Source organism: Benincasa hispida, chromosome 8 (assembly GCF_027475165.1).
Source record: "Benincasa hispida cultivar pf3 chromosome 8, pf3_genome.v1.1, whole genome shotgun sequence".
NCBI classification, from domain to species: Eukaryota; Viridiplantae; Streptophyta; class Magnoliopsida; order Cucurbitales; family Cucurbitaceae; genus Benincasa; species Benincasa hispida.
Genome location: NC_143485.1, coordinates 49,829,286 through 49,837,629, shown reverse-complemented (window position 1 = coordinate 49,837,629; position 8,344 = coordinate 49,829,286). Strand labels below are relative to the sequence as shown.

The window sequence follows — 8,344 nt, the reverse complement described above, 5'->3', positions numbered from 1 at the left end:
AAAATGGAAAATCCATCCTAATACCAAAAATGAGGAGCGAACCGTAATATATACCTTCAAGACCAAGGATTTCTTCAAAACACTTGAGCAGAACATATGGGTATGGAGAAATTTTATCCATAATCGATCGTTTAGAATTTTTAATCGATCGTTTAGAAGTTTCTAGATGATCTTTTAAATCTTTATAAATTATCGTACAGAAAAGTCTAAATGATCGTGTAGACATTACCGAATGATCATATAGAAAAGTCTTAGTGATCGCGTAGAAAGTTCCCAAAGATCGCTAAGATAATTCTATAGGATCGTTCAGGAAATTATACACGATCTCTAAGATAATTCTACACGATCATTTGGAATTTACAGTATTTACACTTATATTTTTCTTTGTTGGACAAGACTATGGATCTCGTATTGATGCACGTGCATCAGAAGTTGCACTTAAAACTTGACCTGTGCAAGTATCGATTCACGGTGATTGATTCAAGTTTCACAGTATGGAAAATTCACATATTTGTTGAAACTACTCTTCACTCAACCATATATTTACATCTTGCCTTTCCCAGGATGCTTTGATGGAGCTAGAGGGAATTTCTTCTAAGATCTAGTCAGAAGGTTTTGAAATGGAGGATGGCAAAGTGACAGGCTGGTTGGATCATGAAGCACACATGAGGTTTTGGGCGGGCTCTCGCTTATTTACTAATTATGTGCTTGGACAATATAAAGAATACAAGCTAGCGTGGAAGGATGTTGACTTCGTATTTGGGCCAATCAACATCAAACAACACTGGTTTATGCTTGCCATCGATCTAGAGAGGTGCACAATCTTTGTATTTGACTCCATGTCGAACTACATCGGTTGCGACATAATTGATGGTTATCTTCAGCTCATGGCCAGAGCAATACCTTCGACGTTTATTTTTGTCGGATTTTACATTCAACATAGGAGGTTCAAGTATGGGCAATGGGAAGTGAAGAGATCGAAGGTGAACCTCCAAGAGGGTAAGTCTCTAGCTTGTGGCATTTTTGTGCTAAATTTATAGAATACTGTGTAACTGGTGTTGATAAGGCTAGCTTAACACAGACTAATATGGCATTATATAGTAAACAATATGTTGTCCAGTTGTGGACAAATAAATATTTATGGTAATAGAATTCAAATTGCATTATACATTTAACTAAGCAAATAAATAACTAAGAAATCACTCAAAACTAACTAAATGATCACATATATCTGAGTAAATGATCACACATAATAACTACAATATCGCATACAAATAACAAAGCAATCACATATAAATAATAAAGTGATCGCATACAAATAATAAAGCAATCGCATAAAAATAACTAAGCTATCGCATAGAATGAAGTAAATGATCGCACATAATAACTAAGCAATCGCGCAAAAATAACTAAACGATCACCCTTCAATTATAACAAATCGATCGCATGCAAATTACATATTGTTGAGCCTAGATGGGCCAGTACTAGGTGTTATTAATGTTTGTCTGCACGTTTTTTTGTTATGTTCTCTCTGACCACATCGTGTACACCTATGTATTTGGCGTGGCTCATCTCTAGTAGAAGGTATTCTAACGGTTTGACGTCAACCAACACTTGGTACCTTTCGTGGTGGTAGAATTTCAAAGTCTTCAAAATTTGATCTTTGACTCCGTTCTTATCTATGTTCAACTGGGAAGATTGGTTCGGCGTAAGCAACAAACACACACTCAACTGTAAACCATTTTGCATATAATGCTTAAACATTAACGTTTCTAAGGGTTGCTGCAGATATTACATGGAAGCATGGAATCTCGATGCAATTAAACTCCATACAAGTACATGTTCATGAACGAAGATCAACCAACCCCCTTAAATATCCATCGTCCACATTAATTATATGCATGTCCACTAGGGAAATACGATATGCTCTAGACATAAATTTCGGTTTCTTAAGAATACTCATTGCGTAACCAGTTACAATGTTTATACATGCCATTGCATGTGTATGTCGGATATAGAACCAACCTTGTAGCTACTCGTAGATATGCTCTAATAGTTTTGTGATTGGTAGTTCTCATACATCTTTCAACACTCCATTAAGGAATTCTACTATATTTGTCGTCATTTTGTCATACCTACAATGGACTTGATGAACCTTTGCCCACCGTTGTAATCCAACCTCCGCAAGATAGGCCGTTACACTAGAATATTGATGGAGCTTAGCTCAAGACATCTGAAACTCAGACATTCTATAAGCTTTCGCTGCTAGGTAAAAGTGTGGAATTATGTCCTCATTCTTGAATTTGTCAACAAAATTATTCAGAATATGGTATATACATAGGGCATGAAATGCATCAGAGAATATACTTGAGACAACCTTTACAACTGAGATGTGATGATATGATATAATCATTAAATTCGGAATGTCTCCTATTGAAGCCTTCAAATGAGTCATCAACCAAGTCCATGATGCGTTCTCACCATCTATAATATTGAAGGAGATAGGATATATGTTATTATTTTCATCAATACACGTTGATATCGACAACACACCTTTGCATTCCTCATGCAAATGGGTCCCATCAACAACGACTACTGGACAGACGTAGTTCAAAAAACCTCTGATACACGAACCAAGTGCCATGAAGACTTACTTAAAGTATTGCCCGTTCTCTACTTCAACCTCAAAGATCGTACCTGAATTTGCAAGTTTAAATGCCTCGCCATATGCCCTAACAATAGCATATGATTCTTTCGACGACCCTCGTGCGAATTGCAATCTATATTCTCTATCGTGATAAGCCCGCTCATAACTTATTTTCACTCCATAATCTCGTCGAACGTCTTTAATGATATCCCTCGGGTGGCATGTTCGACAAACTTGTTCGTATTTGGACTTGATTAAGTGTCCAATAATCCAACTTTTTTCTTGGCGATGATTACCCATTCTCATTTCAAGAGAACATCTATGTTCACTTGGATATTTTGTCACTTTGAAGGAATCACTTTCTTTCATCTTTTTTTTGCATGGACCCTCCACTTGTATTCTTCCATCAAACATCGGATAGTTAACAAGCTCTTTAATGACTTTTTTACAAGGTAGTCAAAGTTCTTTCTTATTGCAAGCTTAAATAATTTAACTAACAAATTATATTTTGAAAATAAAATTTGACCGACCTTTACATCCTCATCATTTAGATAGTCATGAGGTATTGTGATGAGGTCATCATATAATGGGCTCTCTGGTGGTCTGGGTATATCTACAAATGGTTGGATTGGAACGGTGGAATGCATTTGAACCGAAGGCATCACAATTGGTGGGACGGGAGTAGGTGGGGTTGGCATATGTATGTAAGATGTTAGAGAAGTTTGTGGTCTTGAAGATTGTCCATATCCATGTTCAGTATCGAACTGTGAAGTACATCTAGGTTCACTGTTGTGACCAAACCAAGCTTCATTTCGTTCATCCCCAAGTTACATGGCCCAGTATGATAATCCAATGAAGACATGGTGTGGATATTACGTCTTGGAATGGTTGCAAATCCAAAGTTTTGATTGGCTGAAATGGATCAATCGATTGGATTGCAATGTTGGTACATATTGTCTAATGTGTACTCCATGAGTTTTGGAAGGTGTAACTGATACAAATAATGGCCTCTGAAATGCATCACTATCTTCTAAATAAAGGTAAGGTCTTAATCATTGATTATGTCAATCGAGGGAGCTGGGACCAATAGATTGTAACAACATTTAGTATCCAGATCGATATTCAATCGTCGGTGCATAATTCTCACCAATTTACTGACTATTATATCATTTCTGACTTTCAGTCCTTTCATATGACCTCCAACATAATTTCTTCTAGACCCATCCCAAACCCCACCAAATCATACAAAGATGCGAAGTACACTAGAAGAAATTCAGACTTTAATGTCAGTTTTAAACCGACATTAAAGATAGTGTTATTAAAGCCCTTTAATTTCGGTTTTAAACCGACATTAAAGGGTTTCAATGACACAGCCTTCAATGTCGGTTGCAACCGACATTAAAGACCATCAATGAAATTTCCAATCGACATTAAAACCTGTTTTTTTTTTAAATTCTTAACCAGCATTGAATCCCGAATCCGTCCGTTTTTTTTTAAATTCCGTTGTTGAATCCATTTTTTTGGTAAAAAAGTATAACATGATACATCATCATTGAACGTTGTGGCTATGACATATTATTCATGTATGGATTGTAAATCTATTACATTTAATCCACAAATTCTGCTATAAAATTATAATTTAAAAGGTCGTACAATAATTCAGGCCTTGAAAACACAAATTACAAGTAATACAAACATTATGAGATTACTGTCTCTCTCCACTTGGTAAGTATGGATCCTTTCATAATTCTTCTTGAACCAACCCCCTAGCTTTAGCAGTGTCTGGTTATAGGCATCTTTGTCTGACCACTGTTGTTCAAAGGATCACAAACAAAAAAGGTTTAAGACAAATGATTGAAAGGGAAAATGTGATAAGAATTCATATTCAACTAACCGTGTTTATTGGGAATGTGCATAAATGGTACATTCAAGGGAAAATTCTTGTAATGAATGTGTTGGATCTAAAGTTCCCCAAGAAAAAACATAAAGAGGTTGCGATACCAAATATTTATTCCTTTGTTGCATATGCAAAACAAGAAAACTCAATAGTTGAATAAATGAGAAAAACTTCTTTTTCAAGATCTTGAAGAAGAGAAGCTTGGTTACCTAGATATGAGATACGAACACGATGGAAAATTTTCAGTAGCATAACGATGCTAACCACAACAAAACCCAAAATTTACCTTGAACTTATTCAAAGAAACACACTCCCAAAAATATTTCACAATCACTTGTTCTCAACAGAACTATCAAAATTCCCAAAAAATGAATATTCAAGAACACATACATGAATAAGCAAATTTAGCTCACAATATACTTCAAACCTCAAAAGTTGTCATAAAGACTACCATAGTGCATGAATAACCCACAAACTACCATAGTGCGACCTACAAACTCAAGCACCTTGAATCAAATCTAAACTACAAATAAATAGTACCCATGAGTCATAAACTACAAACCTCCCTATGAGGATTGCACCTGTCCCATTCCTGTTTGCCAATGGAGTTCATAATTTCAGCTAACATGAGCTATAAGGCAAGGGGGTTACACACAGAACTGTTGTCCAGACAAGACAATACACATTAAAAATTCCCTAGGTTCCACAATTAGTTTCTTCAACTTGCTTGCTTTTGAAATCATAATGTTCTAATATATCTTATTTTGATGATTTTTCGTACTAATTATCAAAACTTTATACACACGACTCTTTGGGGTTAATTTTGAAATCTTGAATACAAGGTTATGAAACAAATTATGATTTACCATCTTGAAAAATAGAAAAGGTGATAAGATTTCAAGTAACAACAGAGGATAATGCTACTATTGTTATTCTATATTAAGAATAAACCAACTTTAATGCTATTCCATGTTAAACATATACCAAGTTAATTTTATGAAACTTCCTAAAGGCAATAGAATAAAATACCTTCTTCTGTAGTTGGATTTGTGCTCCCACACTAGATAACCTCCCTGATCCGAGGAGGTGCAAATGTTGGACCTTGAAGAAATGATGAATTATGTCCTAGAGGAACTCCAAAAAGAGAAGTTGATGCTATAGCACCTCCTAAAGCACGCACAAGCTCACCCTAGGAGAACAAGTCCAGAAGCTTAATAATTAATATTGTAATTGCCTGCTAGCAAACTCAAGTATCAAAACTAAATATTGGGTTTTTGTTTTTAATCCAGACTAATGTAAGACCAATCTTGGAGTTTTCTTGAATCTAATCCTTATTGAATAATACCTCAAATACAACCTAGGGACCCTATAAATAGGGTAAAAACCACAACAAAACCATAGTGTTACCTAGTTATGAGATACGAAGACGATGGAAAATTTTCGAAGCATAACGATGCTACCACAACAAAACCCAAAATTTACCTTGAACCTGTCCAAAGAAACACACTCCCAAAAATATTTCACAACCATTTGTTCTCAACAGAACTATCAGAATTTCCAAAAAATGAATATTCAAGAACACATACATCAATAAGTAAATTTAGCTCATAATGTACTTCAAATCTCAAAAGTTTTCACAAAAACTACCATAGTGTATGGATAACCCACAAACTATCATAGGGCAACCCACAAACTCAAGCACCTTGAATCAAATTTAAACTACAAATAAATAGTACCCATGAGTCATAAACGGGTGTTACATTCTAATCCAATATGGTCCAAAGAGAAATAAGCACACTATAACTTCTCAAATAGGAATTTTCATATCATTAGAGTCACTTGAAAACACTTAGAAACTGTGCTTAAAACTGCAAGCATTCAAAAATGCACTTACCAAGAACAATTTTCACCTGAATCCCTTGTTGTTGCAAGAAATCCATCTCCTCCCCACCCCTTCCAAACACCTAAAAAACACATAAAAAAAAGGTTTAAGACAAAGGATTGAAAGTAATGTTATCAGAATTCATATTCAACTAACCGTGTTTATTGGGAATGTGCATAAATGGTACATTCAAGGAAAAATTCTTGTAGTAATGCTTATCGAATGATCAAATAATTTAAATCGAATAGTAGAATGATGCTTATCTGAGGGATGGCCATTGCATTGGCTTTTTTCTCAATTTCAACTGCCCAGCTATACATCACCATCCCAACAATAGCAAAAACCATCCCTGATATGTTCTTCAATGTCATCTCTGAATCAAAGAGCAGCCACCCCAACATCAGCACGCATACCGTCTTCATATGGCCTAAAACCTGGAATGATACGACCGAGAAACGCCCGATGCACAAATATTGACTAATGTTGCAGAATACAGCTAGGGAGCATGACAGTAATATGAAACACTACAACATTCATGAAGGATAGATTGAACTTCGGAAGTAAAAGCGAAACAAATACAAAATTCGAAAAAGAGAGATATCAGAATAACGACTTACGAATGCACCAAAAGTGTAGTTATATTTCAGTAGAGATTTGCTAGTAAGGCAATAGTCAATGAACGGACCAACTGTTAGAAGGGAAAGTGCTTGTATAGGAGCTGTTTTGCTTAGTAATTCAAAGGAACCTATTGAGTACTTCTTCTGTAATGAACCTATTGATTGTTTAAATCAATGCAAAATATTTGAGCTTGATGTCTCATAATTAGGTTCTTAGAGTTCAAATGCTGAATTTCAAGTGATTTTATAGGGAGAAAAGAGAATGCTTACAATTTTTTGTAGTGATGTGCATAAGATTGCTACCAAGGCACAAAGAAAGCCTTTGACATTAACTTTGACATCAGTCACCGTACAGACTCCAACACTGACGACCATAGTAACAACCATCTTCACTTCCCTTGAGTATTGTTTTCCATGAAGAATCCACTCAAGTACACAAACCACTGGTATCCTGCTCAGCTTTGATATCTACAAGCATATAAAGTAGTGACAAAGTTCAGTTATCGTTGATGTCGATGAGTGATGACTTAAGAGTAAGGGGAGCAAGAATTGAACCTGATAGAATCCAACAGAGTTTAACATGAGGTTGAAGTTCATGGCTACTATCGACGTGTGATAATCGAGAACCAAAGAAGTTCCCAGAAGGGAATAGACTTGGATTCAGAATAGCCAGTGGCATTTGAAATCCAACCAATCAATGTAGTTACAGAAAAGTGAAATCCAGTTAAAGTTGTAGCTGAAACACAAGAGGAAAAGCCTTGGATCAAAGCAACTAATTGATGAAATGAAAGGGATGCATTATGCATTTTAGTTTTCTCTAAAAAACACACTTATATGGGACAATCATTTTCATAAGGATCATTCATAATTTATTTAGAAGTTTAATTAAAGTCCTTTTGCTCAGTCAACGGGGGATCGGTAGCTGGCCTCTGGCGCTATTGGCTATCTGAAAATGGAACTTTTCAAGTTCATTTTCTATCATCCAGTTAAATGCTCAGTCAGTTTCCTAAGTCGTTTCCTTTGAAAAGTACAATGTCGACGACCGGATCGGAAGAGCTACGAGTAGACCGGACAAATAGACGACCGGATCGAAAAAAACCCACAACTAAATCTATAGATCCAACATCGGCAACTCACCTCCATGACTAGAACAAGTTGGACGGACGACGAGCTGACCCACCGGAATCTACAGATCGAAGGAGAAGAGAGAACTCCACCACTGACAGAATCTACGGACGATGAACTCCACCACACCGGTGACGAAGACCAAAAACATGTTGGACCGGATGATGACCCAAATC

At 36.0% G+C, this 8,344-nt stretch overlaps 1 pseudogene; it reads right to left on the bottom strand.

Annotated features, from left to right (window-relative positions):
* Positions 1-6,641: 6,641 nt before the first annotated feature.
* LOC120084091 (UDP-rhamnose/UDP-galactose transporter 3-like) lies at positions 6,642-7,849 on the bottom strand (annotated as a pseudogene).
* Between the last annotated feature and the right edge of the window lie 495 nt (positions 7,850-8,344).